Source organism: Onychomys torridus, chromosome 3 (assembly GCF_903995425.1).
Source record: "Onychomys torridus chromosome 3, mOncTor1.1, whole genome shotgun sequence".
NCBI lineage: Eukaryota > Metazoa > Chordata > Mammalia > Rodentia > Cricetidae > Onychomys > Onychomys torridus.
In genome coordinates, this window is record NC_050445.1 from 18,062,307 (window position 1) to 18,084,063 (window position 21,757).

At 35.8% G+C, this 21,757-nt stretch overlaps 1 protein-coding gene across 2 annotated transcripts in view; it reads left to right on the top strand.

The window, feature by feature from the left end:
- Positions 1-21,757, top strand: part of Ccser1 (coiled-coil serine rich protein 1) — a 1,141,750-nt gene that overhangs the window by 804,175 nt on the left and 315,818 nt on the right. The window lies entirely within an intron of this gene.

A 21,757-nucleotide genomic window follows, 5' to 3' on the forward strand; every position in this document is an offset into this window, starting at 1 on the left:
TTGCAAGTATTCTAAACGCCACTGTTAAAATTAATCTGTGATTCACTTTATGGTATTTTTCCGGCTTATCAGATTAAGGTTAAAATTACTGTCTCCAACCTTTGTGAAAGCCTAATTTGCTTATGTTTATGTGATTAGTGGAATCCTTACAAGAGGAGAAATTTTCTAAGTGTTTTTGTTACCTTAAATAAATAGTTCACCTATCTTATCAACCAAAAATAATTGGGTTATCTGGGAACTTCCACTTGAATATCATTAATATCATTAAATAGCCGAAGAAAAAGATACTGCAATCTGCTATATTTATTTTCCCAATTTAGAACCTGAAATATTTTTAAGCACTTAGTTGTTGAAATCTGCGTTTTTTAACAATAGCAAATGGCCAGAAGTAATAATGAGTTTTACTAACAGAAATAGATTTTGTATGCTGAGGCAGCTGTTAACACTGGGCCCTGTTGCAAGGGCTAAACAAGTCAGCTCAGTGCAATGAGTCAAAGCAGAGATTTTAAAAACATGCTTGTGAGGTGACTATCAGTGGATGTATTCTTTCATATCTAGAAAAGCCATTGGAAAAGTGTTGTTATGTATTTGAGTTTTTCCTTTAATAAGACTCAAATCCTAATCCATGTTGAGTCAAGTGTATAACATGCTGGGATATATACACCACAGCACTGCCTGAAGATGCTGGGGTAAGAAATTGGGAAGTCTTTCCTACCTTCTTGAGAGAGTGTGGAGAAGTTCTTTGGCATCCCAGTACTATCAGTATAGATGGGAGAAACTGATATGAAAGAAAGATACATTATGAAACCATAGGACACCTAACATTCTTCTAGTTAATTTGTTTAACATGAACTCTATGGCTTGGATTTTTATAGTGTTTCAACTTTATTTAGCCTCAGCATATCTCTTGAAGGAGAAAATTTTTAATCCCTGCTTCTATCTTATCTCTTTTCATTCCAATGTATTTCTGACACACTCACAGAGTATCTTCTGGTTTACAGTGGTTGTTGGCTGTCTTCTTTGGGATCTTGTTGGTTATACTTTTAAGACAAATCTCTGAGTGGGTTCCTTGAAAGTCAGTTCCTGAGTTTATCTTGCACTTTACTTCTCAGCAAGGATCAATGCAACTAAAGGATGAGTTAACCAATTTTCTAAACTCATATTTGTACATTTATCCAACATGTAGATATTCCTTTCTTGGTTATAGTAAAAAAAAAATCACCTCAATACAGAAGAATAAAAATGTGCTCAATTAGTTAAAACTTCAAAAATCAGAGGCTGGATTTTTTTGATAAAATAAATAGAATTTTAATACATTATTATTTTCCAGTTTTTTTGGTTTATTGATATGGTTATATCATTGATGATAATTTCATTTCTTTAAAAATGATTAATTTTATTATTCAAAATTTCACACATGTATTTAACATATTCCAGTTACTTCCAGGCTTCTCTAATCTCCCTCTCAACCTTATCAACCTCTCTCTCATTTTGAGACATCTTCTTTCAAGAATCATAACCTTTGGTTTTACTTAGTGACCCATTTATTTTAATCATAACTATACATGTGAACATTGGGACAGAACTATTTATTAAAGCTTGGCGGGAACATTAATGACGACAAAACTAAAAGAAAATGCCCCCCTCTCTTAATCTATCAGTAGTAAAGAGTTCAGCAGTGAGGGGTAAGATCCTCTGAGCAACTCCTCCTTCCATGCCAACTGAAAACCCAGTTCAGACATCCATAACTACCATGAGTTTGTCCTGACTGTATCTTGCCAAAGAGGTGGCAATTTGTAACCCTTTCTGCTGTGGAATAATCCCTCCGTGCACTGTGAATGTGTGTTGCTCTCATTGGGTAGTAAAGAAGCTGGTTGGCGTATAGCAAGGCAGGATGAATTTAGGCAGCTTACTGAGAAGAAGAGGGGCAGAGTGAGAGCATCACCAGCAGATGCAGAGAGAGCAAGTTGGGCATGCTGTGCTGAGAAGAGTTACCAAGTCATGTGGCAAAGCATAAATAAGAAATATAGGTTAATTTAAGTGTAAAAGTTATCCACTAACAAGCCTGAGCTATTGGGCATCATTTATAATTAATATTGAGTCTCCCTGTTCATTGTTTGGGAAGTGGCTCCCAGTTATTTGGTAGCAAGCAGTCAGGACAGGAGAACTCGGACTACACTTTTCCCTTATCTTGTATAACTGACTTTCTTTTTTTTTTTCATTTATTTATTTATTTTGCATCCAGACCACAGTTTCCTCTCTCTTCTCCTTCCAGTTTCTTCCCCCATTATTTCATTCCCTCCCCCATTACTCCTCATTTTCTCCTCAGAAAAGGGCAGGTCTCCCATAGATATCAACAAAACATGACATATCAAGTTGCAGTAAAACTAAGCACTTCCTTTGTATTAAGGCTGGGCAAAGCAACCCAGTATGAGGAATAGGGTCCCCAAATCCAGTAAAGGAATCAGAGACAGCCCCTACTCCCATTGTTGGAAGTCGCACAAAAAGACCAAGCTACACAACTGTCACATCATGTAAAGAGGGCCTACGTCAGTCCCATGCAGGCTCCCTGGTTATTGGTTCAGTATCTGTGAGGACCTATGAGCCCAGGTTTTCTTGTGGGTTTTCTTGTGATGTCCTTGTCCCTTCTGACTCTTATAATCCTTCCTCCCTCTCTTCAATAGGATTTTCAGATCGCTGCCTAATTAATGTTTGACTATGGGCCTCTGTATCTGTTTTTACCAGTTTCTGGAAAAAGCCTTTCTGTTGATTATTGGGCTAGGCACCAATCCATGAGTATAGCAGAATATCTTTAGGCATTATTACATTGACATTTTTTCCCTCCATGTTTGGTTCTATCCTAGGTTTCTGGAACATCCAGCCTCTGGGTCCTGGCACTCTAGGAAGTGTTAAGGATGGGCTCATTCTCATAGCATGAGTCTTAGGCTGGGCCAGTCATTGGTTGGCCACTCCCACAACCTCTGTGCCACCTTTACCTAAGTCCATCCTATAGGGAGCACAAACCGTAGCTCAAAGGTTATGTGGCTGAGTTGGTATTCCTGTTCCTACACTGGAAGTCTTGCCTGGTCACAGGAGATGACCAGTTCAGGCTGTATATGAGTAATTTCTAGGAGTCTTAGCTGGGATCATCCTTGCGGATTCCTGGGAGTTTTCCTAGCACCAGGTTTCCACCTCACCCCAAAATGTTCTCTTTCCCAGTCAGGTCTTTCTGTAGTCCTTCCCAACCATCATCTGATCCCTCCTGTGTTTTCATTCCCACCTGCCCCCAGTCCCCCCAAGAAATTTCTTCTATTTCCCCTTCTCAGGCAGATCCAAGTGTCCCCCCTGGGCACTCCTTGTTACCTAGCCTCTCTGGGGCTGTGGATTGTGGTATGTTCATCCTTTACTTTATAGCTAATATCCACTTATAAGTGAGTACATGCCATGTTTGTCTTTCTTGGTCTTGGTTACCTCACTGAGGATGCTTTTTTTTTCTAGTTCCATCCATTTGCCTTAAAATTTCACTTTCTTTCACTACCCTCTTCCATAATGCTCCCAGAGCTTTAGAATGTATAACATACATGCTTGACTTGGGAATGAGCACTAATTGGACATTTATTCTCAGCACCTTGTGTAATCATGAGTCTCTTTATTCACTACTATTCATTGAAAAGAAAGACTGTTCTGATTAAGATAACAGGAGCATTTATAAATTAGTATATACATTAATATTTAGAAGGCAGTTTGATGTTATGTAAATAATTTTCAGTTCCCCCTTAGAGATTATAATTACACTTATCCTGGGTTCTGGAACAGGTTTATAGTATGAGGCATAAAATCCTTCTTGTAATATTGATCTCATATCCTGTTTTTTAAAAAGGTCATTGCTTACTTCCACATTATCTGGCAGGTTGGTCTTATAGAATGTTGGATTCACATCTGGGTTTGTCCATTGATGATTTTCACTCCCAGAATTCTGTGTAGAACATAATGTGATTGAAGAAACTCCCAGATCTCCTAGCTCAGCTCCAGCCTGAGTTATCTAATGTCATGCATCTAATGTGTGTGTTTTCATCAATAGGGTCTCATCATCTAGTTCTGGTTAGCAAACAAGAGGAATGGCAAGAGTCTATTTGTGCAATTTGGGTGACTCTTGGGCCTCTCTGACCAACCTCTCATAAGTAGGTATCACATTTCTGATACTGGGGATTTCATTTAATAACCCACAGACTATAGGGGGTAGCTTTTTCTAGCCATGTATACTAACTCCTTTCAAACTCATTTTTCTTCTATTGTAAAAATACAGAAGTGTAAAAGTCTTCTGTTGAGAAGTCTGGATGCTTATGATATTTACTCAACAACAACCTCTTACATCCACAAGGCATTACTGTGAGTTTTAAATATTAGTTGAAGAAACAGGACATTGGTAGAGGAATGAATTGATGATGGGATCTTCTCAAGGCTTCTTCATTTCACTGAAATTTTTCCTCCTTCTGATATGGCTCTCTGTGCATTGCACTGTGATCCTCTAGCTTTAAGGCTGGTGTTCTGAAGAGTCATTTATAACCTACATGTGGGCCAGGGATCTTCATACAAAAGTAGAAAACCACCACTGTGATTTACCCACAAGTGGATTTATAGCAGTAAAGATAACCTTGGCAAATGTAGAATTTAGTGAAATAGTTGATCCAAGGTGGACTTTCAAGACAGACTACAGGAATCACACCAGAGAACTGAACTGCTGTACCTCAGAACGAACTTCAATAAGTGCAGGCCCTGTCTTCTAGCACTTCTAGAACTGTAAAACTCTATCACTACTCTAAGCAGTTGCTTATAAGCTTCATGTTTTCCCCAGGTAATTCATTTATGGATGCAGGCTTAGTTGAATGCATTTCACTGGATGGATGGGCACACCCTTGCATCTGGAGAGCTGAGAACCAAGCAATAGACTTTCCATTCTCAGTTAAAAAAAATAATGAAACTCAACTTAAAGTAATTTCTTTCTTACCCTATCATAGACTGGAGGCACACGTGATTGGGGAGCATTTGAAATATAGAGTGCCTGGACAAAATAAAATTTTTATATAGTTTTACTTTTTAAATCAAACTGTAAAACTGTTTTCTCTTAAATAAAAATTGCTTGTGTGGGGAAGACTGTTTTAATTTACCTTTTCTATTGTATGAAACGTTAATGCTTAATTCCAGGATGCATTTCTATTTTCCTGTTCAAAACTCTTTGAATAGAGGATTAGCATTTATCTTTATAGTGTCCAGTACTCTGTGTACCATGCCATGTGGACCTCATAGATAGAACTATTCTCAGTATATTAATCTCCAAAGAAACCATTCTCTAATTTTGACAGTCATAGCTTTTAAGCCTTAAGTGTGTGTTCATTTAATGCTAAAGTTTAAAAATAATTTCTTTATAAGCCATATATTTTCATTATTGTTAGTTAAGCTAGCATAATTCCCCCCAAAGTAGGCAAAAAAGTGTTCTAATTAAACAAATGGATGCTAAGAAATGACTTAAAAACCCATGAAACTAAGGATGAACATTATGTTAAGATTGCATTATATCTTAAAATCAATTTGATCCATCACTTTAAAGTAAGCTACTAAGATTTTCCATAAATTTCCAGTTACTAAAATATCAAATGACCTATAACTGAGCATACCTTCTTTCACACACCATGTAATTTCCTTTATTGGCATTTTGAAAGCAGAGAAAAGCAAAAAATCTTGGATTTTCATTCGCTAACCTGCACCACAGTCTTAAACACAGAACCCCAGACACATGCTGCATTATGCAAAATGCAGCCTCAGTGGGGCTCTGGGAGTGCTTTTTCTGTCTTTCCATGGGAAAGAAAACTCGTGGCATTAATTTCAAAAAAAATGAAAGGTTAGCTTTGCTTCATTGTTTTAAAGTTCAGAAAAGTGGAGGATCATCTATCTGTACATCTTACTTTTCCTATAAACAGAAAGATCACCTGCTGCTAGTGACACGTGAAACTGGCATATCAAACATCTGGGACCAGAATTATCTTGAAAATATTATCATTTTTCTCTCAAAGTTCTTAAGAAAGGTGATGGCTTAGTTACTTTTCTTTTGTTGTAAAGAGATGCCATGACTAAGATAACTTAGAAAAGAAAGCTTTTGCTTGAGGGCTTGCTTACAGTTTCAGAGAGTGAGTCCATGGGCATCGTGGCAAGGAACATGGTAGCAGGCAGGCACACATGAAGCTAAAACATCGGTGAGAACTTATATCTGATCCACAAGTTGGAGGCTGAGACAGACTAGGACTGGGGTAGGCTTTTGAAACCTCAAAATTCGCCTCCATTGACACACCCTTTTCAACAAAGCCACACCTTCTAATCCTTTCCAGTTCAGTTCCATCAGCAAAGAATCAAGCATTCAAACATAGGGTCTCTGGGGGCAATTCTCATGCAAACCACTACAAGTTGTGAAATTTTAATTGTGGACAAATTTGAATTTTACCAACTTTAAATGATGCAACAGTTAAGATGTTAATTTAAAAGAACTATGATTGATGTTTAAGCAAAGGGATATTTACTGAGGAACTGACATCTAGAGATGCTGCTGATTACAGGTGTGACGTCATTGCAAGGCACCATGGTGTTTTCAAAATTTGGTGTCTCAGAGTTTCACCTGTTACCAGAAGACACTTTATTCCCTGTCTCACTCTGTTTTCCACTGAGATGTTTTTGCTTTCCTCGAATTTATTTTAATTCCCCCAAAAAAGGTAAGTTGGCTGCAGCGTCCTCCCTCTCACTGTTTGGAAGATTTAAGTCAAAATAGAAAAACCGGAAAACTCTGAAATCTACTGTAATTTGAGTCATTAGCTTGCAAAACTAATGAGTAACCAATCCCTGGAGCCAGAGATATAGTAACTACTGAGGAGTGTAGCTTGTGTTGTATTCTCCTCACTCACAGAAGATGAACTGTTATTCCAACCGTAGACATGGAAAAAGCTGTATAGAGACTAGAGTACTCCAGAAATCATAATTCAGAGCTGCCTCCAGAGTCCTGAAGGGGAGAAGATGAACAAATAAACAAATAATTATCCACTGAAGACAGGAAGTAAATCTTAAGCATAAGAATTACAAAATCTTTGATGACATCTTCTGTTAGTTAGAAAGCTAATTTTTATATGACTATACTTCTTATGTTTGTTTTTAAATAAATAAACAGTGCCTCTAAGATAGTAAACTGATGGGATTGATAGGAAAAAATGTCTGATTGTCATCAAAAGCAGGACAATATCAATATATGGTAAAAAAAAAAATTGGAAATATATACTGTTTGCAAACCATTTGATACTTTACTTGAGTCCATGAAATTGAATATCTGTCTTGAGGAAGTACTTTTTTCTCTCTTTGCTATTTTAAGAACATTTCTCTTATAAAGAAGTGGGCATAGGCACAAAGACCAAGTCCTAGCCCGGAAGCTATTTGCAATCCATTGTTGCTGAAATAGGGAAAAATATTTTGTCAATGGAGTGTAACTGGATATGTCAACCACAATCCAGGGGAAATACCACATGCTTGAGAAGATGACCAACACAAAAACAGGCTCCATACTTATGTCATTTTAATTGTTTGTGTTTTTAAGAGATAGAAAGAACATAAAGTTGGGTGGAGGGGGAGGTGTAGAGGATGTAAGAGAAGTTGGGGTAAAGGAAGGTAATAGGATTACAGTCTAATGTATGAAAATTCTTTAAAAGGTTGTTTCTATAGAAAGTTTTTTTTAATCATTAATATAGAATATAGAAATTTATACTTTAAAAGGTACTTAATATTACTACTACTAATTTTTAGTAAAAAGGTTTATTGTTACAGACAAAACAATCACTCTACTTCTCCAACTGTATAATATAAAATTCAGATTGACAAAGATTTTACACTGTGTAGCCCAGGCAGATATCCACCTCCCGGCAACTCTTCTCTGCTTTCTCGCTGCCTGCACCGAGGAACCTGCCTTAGTGTTGGACTGTTTTCTTCATATAAGTGTGCAGACTTTTTCCTTGTTCTCATGAGATTTATGCGTGCTATTCAAATACTCTAAAATTTAATATAGTTCTCAAAAGGGAATTTCATTGAGAATGTCTTATTTTATAGGCCAAAATCTTTACAGTTTGGTAAATTCAAGGTTTAGGCAAATACTTCTGATTCACTGAGGTGCCTTCTCAGTACTAGTAAGGATTTACAATCCACACTGCATGAGGCAATTTTAAATGGACTCAACACGAGCATGTGTAGAGTTTTCATTGCAGTGAAATGCACAACACTATTCCTAAAGGAAGAACCACAAATTATCGGTTAATATTTATTTTCTTCTTCATTAGAACTTTTGAAATATTTTGAGGACTATGTGTTATTGAATTTTTCATTTATATTGTCTTTCCACTTGTGTTCTCTGTATTTCATGTTGATTTTGAATTTCCAAACAGTGAAAATTCAAGTTATTTTATATTTTTTGGAATTACATATTTTTTAACTACTTAACTATGTTTACTATTATTTTTATAACATTTTCTTTTTTGAAGGGAGCTTTCAGATGATGTCATTATCAATTTCCTATCTGAAAGTTTAGTATGTAGAATATACACAGAAGTGAAAAATTAAAAATCAAGAAAACAAATAACCCAGTTAAGAATGGGGTATAAAACTAAACAGGGAGTTATCACAGATGAAATTAAATTGTTGAGAAACACTTAAATATATTCAACATTCTTAGCAATCAGGAGAAGACAAATTAAAACTACTTTGAGAATTCACCTCACCTTAGTCAGAAAGTCCAAGATCAATAAGAAAAATGACAGCAGATTCGGGTAAGGATGAGGGAACACTTATTCATTGGTAGTGAGAGTGGAAACTTATGCAGCCACTGTGAAGTCAGTATGGAAGTTTCTCAAAAGGATAAAAATAGATATATCACCAGATCCAGGTGTACCATTCTTTGACATAAACCAAAGTATTCTGTATTTTATTAGAGAGATACTTTCTCATCCATGTTCACTGATGCTCTATGAATAATAACCAGGAATTAAAAATAGCCTAGATGTCAAGCAACTGAATGATTGATGATGAAAATGTAGATTTACACAAGGGGATATTCTTCAGCTGTTAAAAATGAAATAAGGAAACTGGTAAATAGGTAGATGGAACTAGAAACAATCATCAAGAGTTAGGTTCCTTACCAGACCCAGAAAGCATTGAATGTTTTCTCTTATAAGTGAACATTTGATTTTAAGCTTTAATTACATGTGGTTTGTTTATAGTACCTCACTTGCATCACCCAAGTAAACACACCGAGGCTCATATTAATTATAACTGCATGAACATGGCTCAAGCTTTTTGCTAGCTAGCTCTTATATCTTAAATTAGGCCATAACTATTAATTTGTGTATCACAACTTGTTCTGTGGCTTTACCTGCGTCCAATTACATGTTGCTTCTTGGATGGCTCACTGGCATCTCTGCTCACCTTTCTGTCTCTCTCTTTGGATTTGCTGCCTACCTCTAAGCTGCCTTGCCATAAGGCTTTATTTATCAACCAATAAGAGCAACACATCTTTGTAGCATACTGAAAGACAGAACAAAATTTTATTACAAGAAGAAAAAATTTCAGCTAGTATTTATGGGTAATTCACCTTGTATCTGATATTGTATTAGTACTGAACACATATGCTGATGATTCTTCAAAGCAGTCCTTTGATGCATCCTCATAAATTTTGGTGCCCATGAAATGACTCCTCCTTTTTGGACATGCTACAGATTGTAAGAATTACACATTTATCTTCCCAGGAAATTGTTATCCAGAGCAATAGTGTGTGAGCTGGTGGGTTAGAGCCTGAATTTTGATCACAGTAGATTAACAATAGGGCTTTTCATTCCATCTGTGGAAATAACTTTTCAGATCAGCTCTTGTGAATAAATAAATGACAGAATCCTGTTAACATGGTGAAAAGTGTGGGTTCAGTTACAGGCTACAGCTATTACAGATATAGATGAAAGAAATGAAATTAACAAAATACTTGTTCATAGAAATGGTAGGAGCCATTATCAGTATGAAGATTAGTACAGGGCCTAAATTTAGATTAAAGCCATTGACCAAATATAGTGGGAAATCTTAGAAAATTATATTTACATAGAGTTTTATTTTACATGACATAAAATACCAATATTCATTTATATGTGTATGTGTGTGTATGTGTGTACTCACGTGTGTTTTGTCTGCTTTTTTGTGGGTTTTTTTTTTTTTTTGGCTGTGATATGCAGTTTTATTTGCTAAAATGTTCTCAGATAGAGGCAAACAAATTATGAAAAAACACAGCCTCAGATGGCTATACTTAGCCTAATACAATATTTTAATGACTCATCACTAGGTGATAGTTTTAAGTGAAAATTTCTTTAATTTTTTTACATTTATCTTTATTTTATTACATTTTAAATAAAATATAACTACACCATTTCCCCTTCCATTTCCTCCCTCCTGTCTCTCCCATGTGTCTTCCCACTAAGCCCTCTCATGCCTTCCAACTCTCAAATTGAAAGGCTTTCTTAATTATTATAATTACATTTATACAAACAGGTATGTGTGTACAAATATCAAACATAGCATACTGAGTCTGCTTTTGTTGATTGTGTGTATATGGTTTCATGGGTGACCATGTTGTACTGGACAATCAATAAGTATATCCAGAAGTTTCTCCAGTCCTGTCTGACCCCTTGGTTGGGACAAATCTTGCCCACCTGTGTCCCCAAGTCGCTTGGTCCCAAGTAAACACACAGAGGCTTATATTATTTACAGTCGTATGGTCAGGCTTCTTGCTAGTTAGCTCTTATAACTTAACAACCCATTTTTTTTTTAATCTAAATGTTGCCACGTGGCTGTGGTGTTAGCAGTCTGCTGGCATCTTGTTGCTCCTTGGGCAGTAGGCTGATGTCTGCACAGCTCCATCCTTCTTCTTGCTGTATCTCTGCTGGATTTCCCACCTGGCTGTAAGCTTTCTTACCATTGGCTAAAACAGCTTTATTTATCAACCAATCAGAGCAACACATATCCACAGCATACAGAAAGACATCCCAAAGTACTTCCCCTTTTCTATCTAATCAAAAAGGAAGGTTTTAACTTCAACATAATAAAATTGCATAAAATAGAACAGTTATCAAGCAAGAATTATAGTTATAATATCTATTCTATTTGCATTTGGCAAAATTAAAGAAATATTCTATCATCTATCCTATATTTGGGAGTGTAAAGTTTCATATCTAATTTATCTTTCACCATGACTAAAGAAAACTATAATTATAACTATCTAGTCTTATACTCCATCAATGACCCCAGAAGGATAAAATATTACCTGAGTAAACAGGAAGTGAATTGCAAGCAACTTCCATACTTCTAGAAATGACAGAGACATCTGGCTGTCTGAACAGTCACTCAAAGTTCCTCTGTAACATTGGGGCATCTATCTTCAGCCTATAAATAGGTCTAGAGTCTCTGGGATAGCTTTCAGTGAAGCATGAAATTTCAAGGATTGTATCGCCTTTTGGCAAAGTTCATCAGTCACTTCTTTCTGTGTCCTGCAAAATGTCTGGAAGTATCTTCTGTGAAGCAGGAACCTGAAGGATCATCTCACCCTGTTTAGGCAAAGTGTAGTGGTTACTTTCCCATAGGTCCTGCATGTCCTGTCTATACAACATCCTGTCAAGCAGTCAAGGCAAGGACACTTTTTTGCCCAGTGAATAAATTTTGCCACAAAGAAAGCAAACTCCATAATGAGTTTCTTCAATGCCCATCAGCTCTTTGAACTAATTGGTGCTGCCAGGAGCAGGCATTTCTTACTGTCCAGAAAAGTCTAAATTCTTAAAATATTTTAAATATCATATTCTGTAAGTCTTTGAAGTGTTTGAAGATTGCCTACCTAAATGAAATATATCTTTGTATACCTAAGAAACTTAACTAACATGACTATAAATTTGACTATTAATTTTTATTTTTAACTATATATTACATTTTTATTAGTTGCATAAACATACCTTAAAGAAGAATAAGAATATATACAGTATAACAAAATTAACTTTAAATTTGTACCAATAAATTAAAATCCATAGCAATGTAAAACATTTCAAACAAGTTTTTGCTCTTTTACATTTATCTTTTTATCTTTATTTTATTACATTTTAAATTATATATATACCCTTTCTTCATTAGAAAAAGATTGCATTTATAATCAACAGTATTTTGGGAATTTGGGTATAGCTTCCCATACTACTTCCTACTGATATGGGATGCTAGAAACTTTATGGGGATCCAGAGATAATTAAGAATTATAGTTAAGTCTTGGATGTAATAGTCTGTGAGGCTGGATTGTATCAGCCAGTTGCTGTGAAGCTGTTTTGGATGTTGGATCATCTGGAGAAATCTCAGGAGGTCTTCCTTAAGGGACCCATATTAACCTGGAAGGAATCCACAGCTTCTCATATTCTGTGGAAACAAAAGCAGGTCCTCTTGTCCATCACTTAGAGAGGCTAATTCTTTCTCTCCCAGTAGTCATTAATAGTTGACTGTAGTCATTTCTCATGAGATCTCTCGTGTCTATTAATATTGTCATTGTTCAAGTGTATTTCCTGCATTCATTTCTAGTAAAAAAAAAAATGAACTTTTTCACGGCTGACTCTCTGGTATTCTGACTTTTCCAGTATTTCTGCCCCTTCTTCTGCAATATTCCCTGAAACATAGTTGTAGAAAGCTGTGTTAGTACAATCAATACATCCACTGAAACTGGGCTCCTTATGATCTGCTGGTCTCTACATTGTGGTTTAATTGCACTGGTCTAAAAAGTAGATTCTCCTCTATGATTCATGATCTCAAGTGCCCCAGAAATTGATTAGGTTTCTAGGACCATGATATCCTTCCTGTTGTGTGGACTGTTGTTTGCCATGCATGTATGATGGTGACTATGGTACATTGTGGCTATCTTGCTCTCCTAGTCATTGTTGTAGTTCATAGGACAGCTGGGTAGGACTGCTAAATGCTTCCCTCCCTTGGTAGCATACATAATACTTTCTGATACTATGAAAGATAGACCATAGGAAGGAGGCTTTCATTTTAGTTTCCACTTGAATAAAAAGTGTGCAGTGTCTTCAGCAACAAAAACTTCTATCTCTGTGAGGCAAACAAGGTCAACAGCAATAGATTATATTGTTGTGGGAGTAACTTGAATTTCCACACCCAATAACTCAAAAAGAGATTTTCATTGGTCTATGGTTCTTGTGGGGAGCATTGTTTGTTTGTGACATCACTTCATTTAAGTTTTCTCTCTCTCTCTATCTAAATATATATATATACATATATATATATATGTATATATATATATATGTATATATATATTTTCTTTTTATTTGCCAGAGCTGAGGACCAAACCCAGGGCTTTGTGCTGGCTAGGCAAGCACTCTACCATTGAGCTAAATCCCCAACCCCTATACTATTTTTAATGCATACATTATAGCATTATACATCATATAATGTATATAATAGAACATATACACTATATTATACATAATTTAGCATATATTAATATATTATCTAGTGTAATGTATATTATATGTATAATGTAATATCTATAACATATGCTTCATATGTATGTGTAATATATAATATATTATAATGTATAATTTTAGGTAATTATAATATAAATATAATATAATAACATAAAATTCATTGAGAAATTATCAAACAGCCTTGATGTTATTTGTTCCTTTATCCATATTCTTCTGTATTTATTGCCTTCATCCCCTCCCCAGTTGGAACCCCCTGACTGCTTTTCTGTTTTCTGCTCTTTATCCCCTGTCTCCTGCTATCTCTCTATCAAGCTGATCTTCCACACAATTGGTCCATTTATTCTTACCTATTTCTGGAGTTACTCCAAGTTACATGCTCAAATATGAGGATTTGGAGCAAGGAAACAAAAATGAGAAAGAACACACAGCATTTGTCTTTCTTGGGCTGATTTACTTCACTTAATATAACCATTTATAAGTGCATCAATATGACTTTAAATTTCAAATATCTTGATTTCATTTTTCTTTATAGTTGAAGGTTATACCATAGTGTCTTTCACCTGTCAAAGGCATCTAGATTTGTTTTTTTTCCCCATTTCCTAGTTAGTGCGACTAGAGTAGTATTGAACACAGCTGAGCAATATCTGTGGAGTCAGATGCCATCTTTTTATCCCATGACTTCTTTATAGATGAGTGCTCAAGATAAAACACTACAAACAGAATTCCAGGAGTTCCACTTACTCTATCATCTTATCACTGTATTTGACAGTGTTACATATTAAGATACTAACATCTGAGTTATTTTATTTATAAGAAATTATGTCTGTTTCCTTGGCTTCCCGCTTCCTTTATAATACTTTCAAATTCTGTGAAGGCATTAAAGATCTGCAGGAAATGAATGATAGTCACTGAAATAATGGTCAAAAAGACTAAAATATAGTGCTCGTTCCATGCATTTAAATCTGTGTCTATATTCATTTATATATGCTTAGATAATGAGAAATACATACATATAAAATACACATATAAATATCTTAAGGGAAGTGGTAAGGGTAGAGAATAGTTAAGAATCAATATGTATTCTATAAATTCCTTAAGAATTAATAAAATATTACACATATACATACATATATATGTGATATGATGGCTATGCAATAAATGTATGTGTATACACACACACCAAATATATGTGTGGGTGTGCAATAATTTATATGAGGATAAATATTTTTCTGTAAGAAATTTTAACTAAAAATAATGACTTGATCTCTGGAGTTGGGAAGTTGAATGTTACACAATATTTTGCATTAGAACTTTATAAATAATAGGAGACATGTGGTAAGTCAGAGTGAATCTCTGTGATTTTGCTTGGATGGACTGTAAAAGGGCCTCTGTGGAGGGTCTTTTCTATAATCAGTATTTAGAATCATGGGGAGATTTTAGTGCTTTGGAATCATTTGTTGATATGTGTGGTTTCTATAACTGAAAAGAATATGGTATAAGCAAAAAGTCTTTAAAAGATTTCAGGATAGCTGGGCAGTGTTGATGCACATCTTTAATCCCAGCGCTCAAGAGACAGAGACAGGTGGAACTTTATGAGTTTGATGCCAGCCTAGTTTACAAAGTCAGATCCAGGACAGCCAGGATTGTTATATAAAGAAAACTTGTCTTGGAAAACCAAAAAAACAACCAAGCAAAAATAATTAAGGATGATCGTAACATCACATAGTACCTAAAACATATCCCTCAACCAAGAATATCCAACTTATGATGTCTGCAGTGCCATTTTTAAGAAGTCTTTACTAAATAGCATAGCTAAATAGCATAGCTACATGAATAAGTTCTTAGCATGAAACACACACAAGTTGAAATGTTTTGAATTTTTCCTACTGTTATGGTTTTATTGAAAATAGATTCTTTTCTCTTGTAATATATCCTGATGGTAGTTTCCTCTCCCTCCACTCCTCCCAGTTCTGTTTCATCTCTTTTCTCCTCTAGATCCACTCATTCATTAGAAAAAAACAGATTTCTAAGAGATAACAATTAAACATGGAAAAAATATTAAGATTAAGCAAAAGCTTTCATATTGAAGTTGGACATGGCAACCCAACCGGAAGTAAAGAGTCCTAAAACCAGGAAAAAGAGTTAGAGACCCACTCATTCCTACAGTCAGGAGTCCCATAAAAAATACTAAGTTAATTGTGATAATATTACGCAGAAGCCCTGGTTTGGACCTATGCAGGCCCTGTGCTTACTATTTCAATCTTGGTACATTAGTAAAATACCAGACATTGAACTTTGAAATATATATACAGGGTTATCATTCCAATTAGAGCAGCTTGGTCTAGTATATTAGTCAGTTTGGTAATAATTATGCATGTACATTATCTAAAACAACACCAATGATTATGCTTTACCTTATACACCTGGTTGCTATAATCACAGACTGCCAACTTTTGCCAGTTTAAAAAATTACAAATTCCATAATGACTAATATTTAACATTGAGTAAATATACATCGATTACCTAAAACTATTCTTCTAATTAAAGTGCCACACAGATATAAACACACACACACACACACACACACACACACACACACACGTGCACACATGCACATGCACACACATATACAAATGCTGACATACCTGGTACTAAAATATGCATGCATGGTATGTATATGCTATGTACAAAAAAATGAGTGGAAAGCCAAGGGCTTGGGTAAATGAGAAATGACCTATATAATAAAGTGATGTTTAATAAGAAAACTGAAGAAACTGTAACCCTGAATCAAACAATAGAGTAGATCTGATTTTTGAAGGATCAGTAATTAGTAAGTTGTTTAAAATTTACTATTTTTATCATAGATATTATTGTTTTATTGATATTGGTACAAAATTCATTAGAATATAGCCATTGACCATACTAATAAAGTAGCATATGGCCAATAGGATATTATCTCTTATAGTAACAAAATTTATACTCCAAACTCATTAAGAGTGGTTGTCACTTTGCTGATGAAGAAGTGAAGAAAAATAAATTCTTTCACATTTATGAATAGGAATGTTAAAAAGTAGGGCCAGTATGAAAAGCAATATGGTGTTTCTTCAAAAAATGTAAAATATAACAATTGTATAGTGCATCAATCTCACATTTGAGTCAATGTTCAATAGACATGGATTAGTAGCTAAAAATACAGTTGCAGGCAAATGGATGGATCTAGAAAAAAATCATCCTGAGTGAGGTAACCCAGACTCAGAAGGACAAACATGGTATGTACTCACTCATAGGAGGATACCAGATGTAAATAAAACAAAGATGACTAGACTGCTACACAATTCCAGGGAGGCTACCTAGAAAACAGGACCCTAGGAAAGACACAGGGATGACTCTATAACAGAGAAATGCATGAGATCTACATGAACAACCTGGACGACAGTGGGAGTAATGAAGGGCAAGGTTCGAAGGAAAGAAAGCTTAGGGGAGCAGGAGATCCCAGCTGGACCAAGAACAGAAAGGGAGAACAAGGAATAACAGACCATGATAAATGATGACCACATGAGAACAGGAATAGGCATAGTGCTGGAGTGGTCCCCAGAAATCCACAATGATACATCCTCTGTAGACTGCTGGCAATGGTCGAGAGAAAGCCTGATCTGACCTAGTCTGGTGATCAGATGACTAAACACCATAACTGTCGTGCTGGAACTCTCGTCCAATAACTGATGGAAGTGGATGCAGAGATCCTCAGCCAGGCCCCAGGTGGAGCTCCAGGAGTCCAATTGTGGAGAAAGAGGAGGGACTGTAAGAGTGTGAATTGTTGAGAGCAAGATTGGAGAGGCACAGGGACAAATAGCCAAACTAATGGTTGCACATGAATTATGAACCAAAGGCTGTGGAGCCCCCAGCTGGATCAGGCCCTCTGGATAATTGAGACAATTGAATAACTTGAACTGTTTGGGAGGCATCCAGGCTGTGATACGGGGACCTGTCCTTGGTGCACTAGCTGGCTGTTTGGAACCTTGGGCTTACACAGTGACACTTTGCTCAGCCTGCAAAGAAGGGACTGGACCTGCCTGTACTGAATCCATCAGTTTAAATGAATCCCCAGGGAAGTCTTGGCCCTGAAGGAGATGGGAATGGAGGGGAAGGGCTGGAGGAAAGGTGGGGGTGGGGGTGGGAGGGGTGAGGACAGGGGAACCCATGGCTAATGTGTAAAATTAAAACACAAATATAATTTTAAAATAGTTTAAAAAAATACATCTGTGCATCTGTATTTATTATATAACTTTTCACAGAATTAAATAAATGATTTGAATGGAAGTGTTTAAGGGCCCATGAACCAACAAACAAAACAAGGTACATTTTCACAGTAGAAGACCTCGTTTTGTTTTGTGACAACATAGATGGAATATTAGGTCATTGTGTTAAATGAAATAATCCCAGTACAGAAAGCAACAGGGTGGTGATTGTATATGGAATATGACAGTGTTGATCTCATGAAAACTGACTGTAGAATCTTGGCTACCAAGGATGTGGAGTGAGCATGCTGGGGCAGGTGGATCACTAGGTATGGAGCTGCATACAGTTAGATGGGAGAAACAATTTCTGGTTACTTGACCATATATAATAATACAATTCTCCACATTTCCAAAATCTGGAAGAAAGAGTTTAGAACATATTCCCATAAAGAAGCTATAATTACTCTTTGGGATATGTTTGAACTTGATTTAAGCAATGTTCCAAGTATATACATATATATATACAATATGATCATATCATGAAAAGTATTATGTATCAAATTTATGTTATATATCAGTAAATATAATCGTATTCAATAAAAATTTTAAATTAGAATTAATAACTTGATTTCTGATCTACATAGCTTAAAAGGATATGTAAATGTTAAAATATTGGATAGTATAAAATCTTTGTAATTGTGGTACAAATCAATAAAAAATGAACAGAAAATAATGTAGTTTATAAGAGAAGTTTATTATTATATAATTTGAATTATTTGAGACAGTTTAGTTATTTGAACATCTTTTTACTTGACTTTATGGGATTCATGTTTGAACCTAAAAAGAAAATTTTTAAAATAAAAATGATGCCTGTTTAGGCTACCTTTTTCAGTAATTATTAAAACTTGCTTTCTTGATTTCTTTTTTTATTTTATATAAGAGATTTTCTAGTTGTTTTACATATCTGCCACAGATTCCCCTGTTCTCCCTCTCCCTACTCCCCAGCTTTCCCCTCAATCCTTTCACAACATATATTTTGCTTAGTAGTAGGATATACTCAAGAAACATAATTGAAAAAAATAGATATTTTTATCACTAACAATTTCCATGAACTGTTGCATTTATTTTTCTTCATTATAAACATAGTGTTTTCTCCTAAAATCTATATTATTGTTCCAATACATTAAATAGAGAGCTCTTTCTTTCTCCATAGAGTTTTTGTTTTGTTTATTTTATTTATTTTGTTTCATTTATATATATATTTATTTATTTTATTTATTTATTTTTTTGTGACAGCGTTTCTCTGTATAGCTTTTTGCCTTTCCTGGAACTCACTCTGTAGCCCAAGCTAGTGTTGAACTCACAGAGATTTGCCTGAATCTGCCTCCCAAGTGCTGGGATTAAAGGCCTGCACCACCAACAGGGATTCTTTGTGTAGTCTTAGCTGTCCTAGAACTCACTCTGTTGACCAGGCTGGCCTCAAATTCACAGATTTCTGCTTCCCAAGTGCTGGCTTTATATTAAAGGTGCAAGCAGATGCAGAGATCCACAGCTAGGCTCCAGGGGGAGCTCCAGGAGTCCAATTGGTGAGAAAGAGGAGGGATTGTATGAGTGAGAGTTGTTGAGACCAAGATTGGAAAAAGCACAGGGACAAATAGCCAAACTAGTGGAAACACATGAACTATGAACTAATAGCTGAGGAGCCCCCAACTGGATCAGGCCCTCTGGATAAGTGAGACTGTTGATTAGCTTTAACAGTTTGGGAGGCCGCCAGGCAGTGGAACCTGTACCTGTCCTTAGTGCATGAGCTGGCTGTTTAGAACTTGGGGCCTATGCTGGAACATTTTGCTCAGCTTTGGTGTAGGAAGGAGGGGACTCGACCTGCCTCAACTAAATCTACTAGGCTGAGCTGAATACCCAGGGGAGTCCTTGCCCTGGAGGAGATGGGAATGGGGGATGGATTGGGAGGACTAGGGGTCAGGAGGAGGGAGGATAGGGGAATCTGTGGCTGATATGTAAAATTAAATTAAATTATAATATTAAAAAAAGAGTACATCAAAAAATCTTTATTATTGTTATTATTAAGTACTGGAAATATGTTCTTCACAGAAAACTCAGCATCAATCTTTAAGCATAAATCACATCTAAGAGAATTATTGAAACTGTATTATTAATATTTTATTTTAAAGAAAAATTACAAATGAAATAAATTACTTTTATGACTTTTAAATAAAAATAAGTACCACTTCAGAATAAATATGAGCATGCTATTTCTACATACTGCTTATTCTGACATTTGTAACTTATTGAATTTCCACAGAGATGAAGCAAAGCAAAACACATTATTTTATTAGAGTTATCTATGGCCTATGAGTTATTTTTTGAGTATTCCCACATGGAAATATTTGTTCCTGATGGAATTTGAATCCTAAACAAGTTACAAATACACAGGTGATAATTTGGGTACCAAATGGTCTTAGTATCAATTTAAAATTGAATTTAAGATATTCAACTGGCAGTTTCTCTCATTAACAAACACCTAGGCTGTATGTTACCTATAGAATGGATACACACATTATTTCAGGATGATGAAATACACAACCTCAGTCATCACTCATCTCAGTGCTTTTATTTGATATGTTTCCATTTCACAAGAGACACTTATAAACATCACCTCTAGTGATGTAAATTTCGTGTTTCTTTAACTTGAATGCAACAATTATGTGCCCTTGAGTGAAGGACAATGAAGACCACAGGGAGGAATATCCTCATCACTTCTGTGTGATGGAGAAGGAAGCGCTAACATCTATCTTTGCTTCCTTTTCTTCTGCCGTTTCTTTGTGTTTTTTCTCTCTCTCCCAACTCCCTACCTCCCTACCTCTCTCTCTCCCTCCTTCCTTCTCTCTCCCATGTTCTTTCATTTGCTACTTACCCACTTCCCTCCTTCCCAGCTTCTCTAATTCTAGTTAGGCTGATTGCTTTGGCATTATCAGTCTATATTGATAACAGCAGGCGCTTTTCAAAGTCAAAGGCTCATTGAGACTTCACTCATTCAATGGACTTTTCTCATACAATTCTTTCTCATACAAGTGCTACAGGTGGAACAATAAACACTGGTTTTAGATACAGAATTAAACTAACACAGCACCTGATAATATAATAAGTACAGACTTAAGGGAACTACAACAAAGATAACTTAATATATGTATCCAAATTGAACACACTGAAAAAAATTTGCTTCAAATGAAATCTGACGGAACAGATAAATGAATTATGAATGTTCCAGGAAGTGAAGAACATATATAAAATCACAAAGAGAAGAAAATCCTTTGCCGATAGAGTAATAGAATTTTACCAGGATTTTGTAATCAAGTAGCCTTTGAAAATCTGGTATATATTTTTATGTTTGTTCCATTAAGAGAAGCAAAGTTTCCTAAGCTGCATCTACCAGCCAAGCATGGTGGTTTGACTTTCACTCCTGTTCTGGAGAGGCTGAAGTAGCAGGACTGATGAGCTGAGGACAGGCTAGGCTAGTTTCAAGGCAACTGGACCTAAAATCTTGCACGCTATCTTCCCAACACAAAAACAAAACAAACCACAACAGAAATACATTCACAACAGTGGTCTGAAACCTTTCTTGTATCTTTTATTTTTTTATTTTTTATTAATAAATTTTTATTCATTTACACACCAATCACAGTTCCCACTCTTTCCTCCTCCTGCCCCTCCAGCCTACACCCCTAACACACCACCCATCCCCTTCTCCAAGAAGGTAAGGCATCCCATAGAGAGTCAGCAGAGCCTGGTACATTCAGTAGTGGCAGGTCCAAGCCCCTCCCCCTATCTCAAGGTTGTGCCAGGTGTCACACCATAGGTAGTAGGCTCCAAAAAGCTGGCTCATGCACCAGGGATGGATCCTGATCATACTGCCTG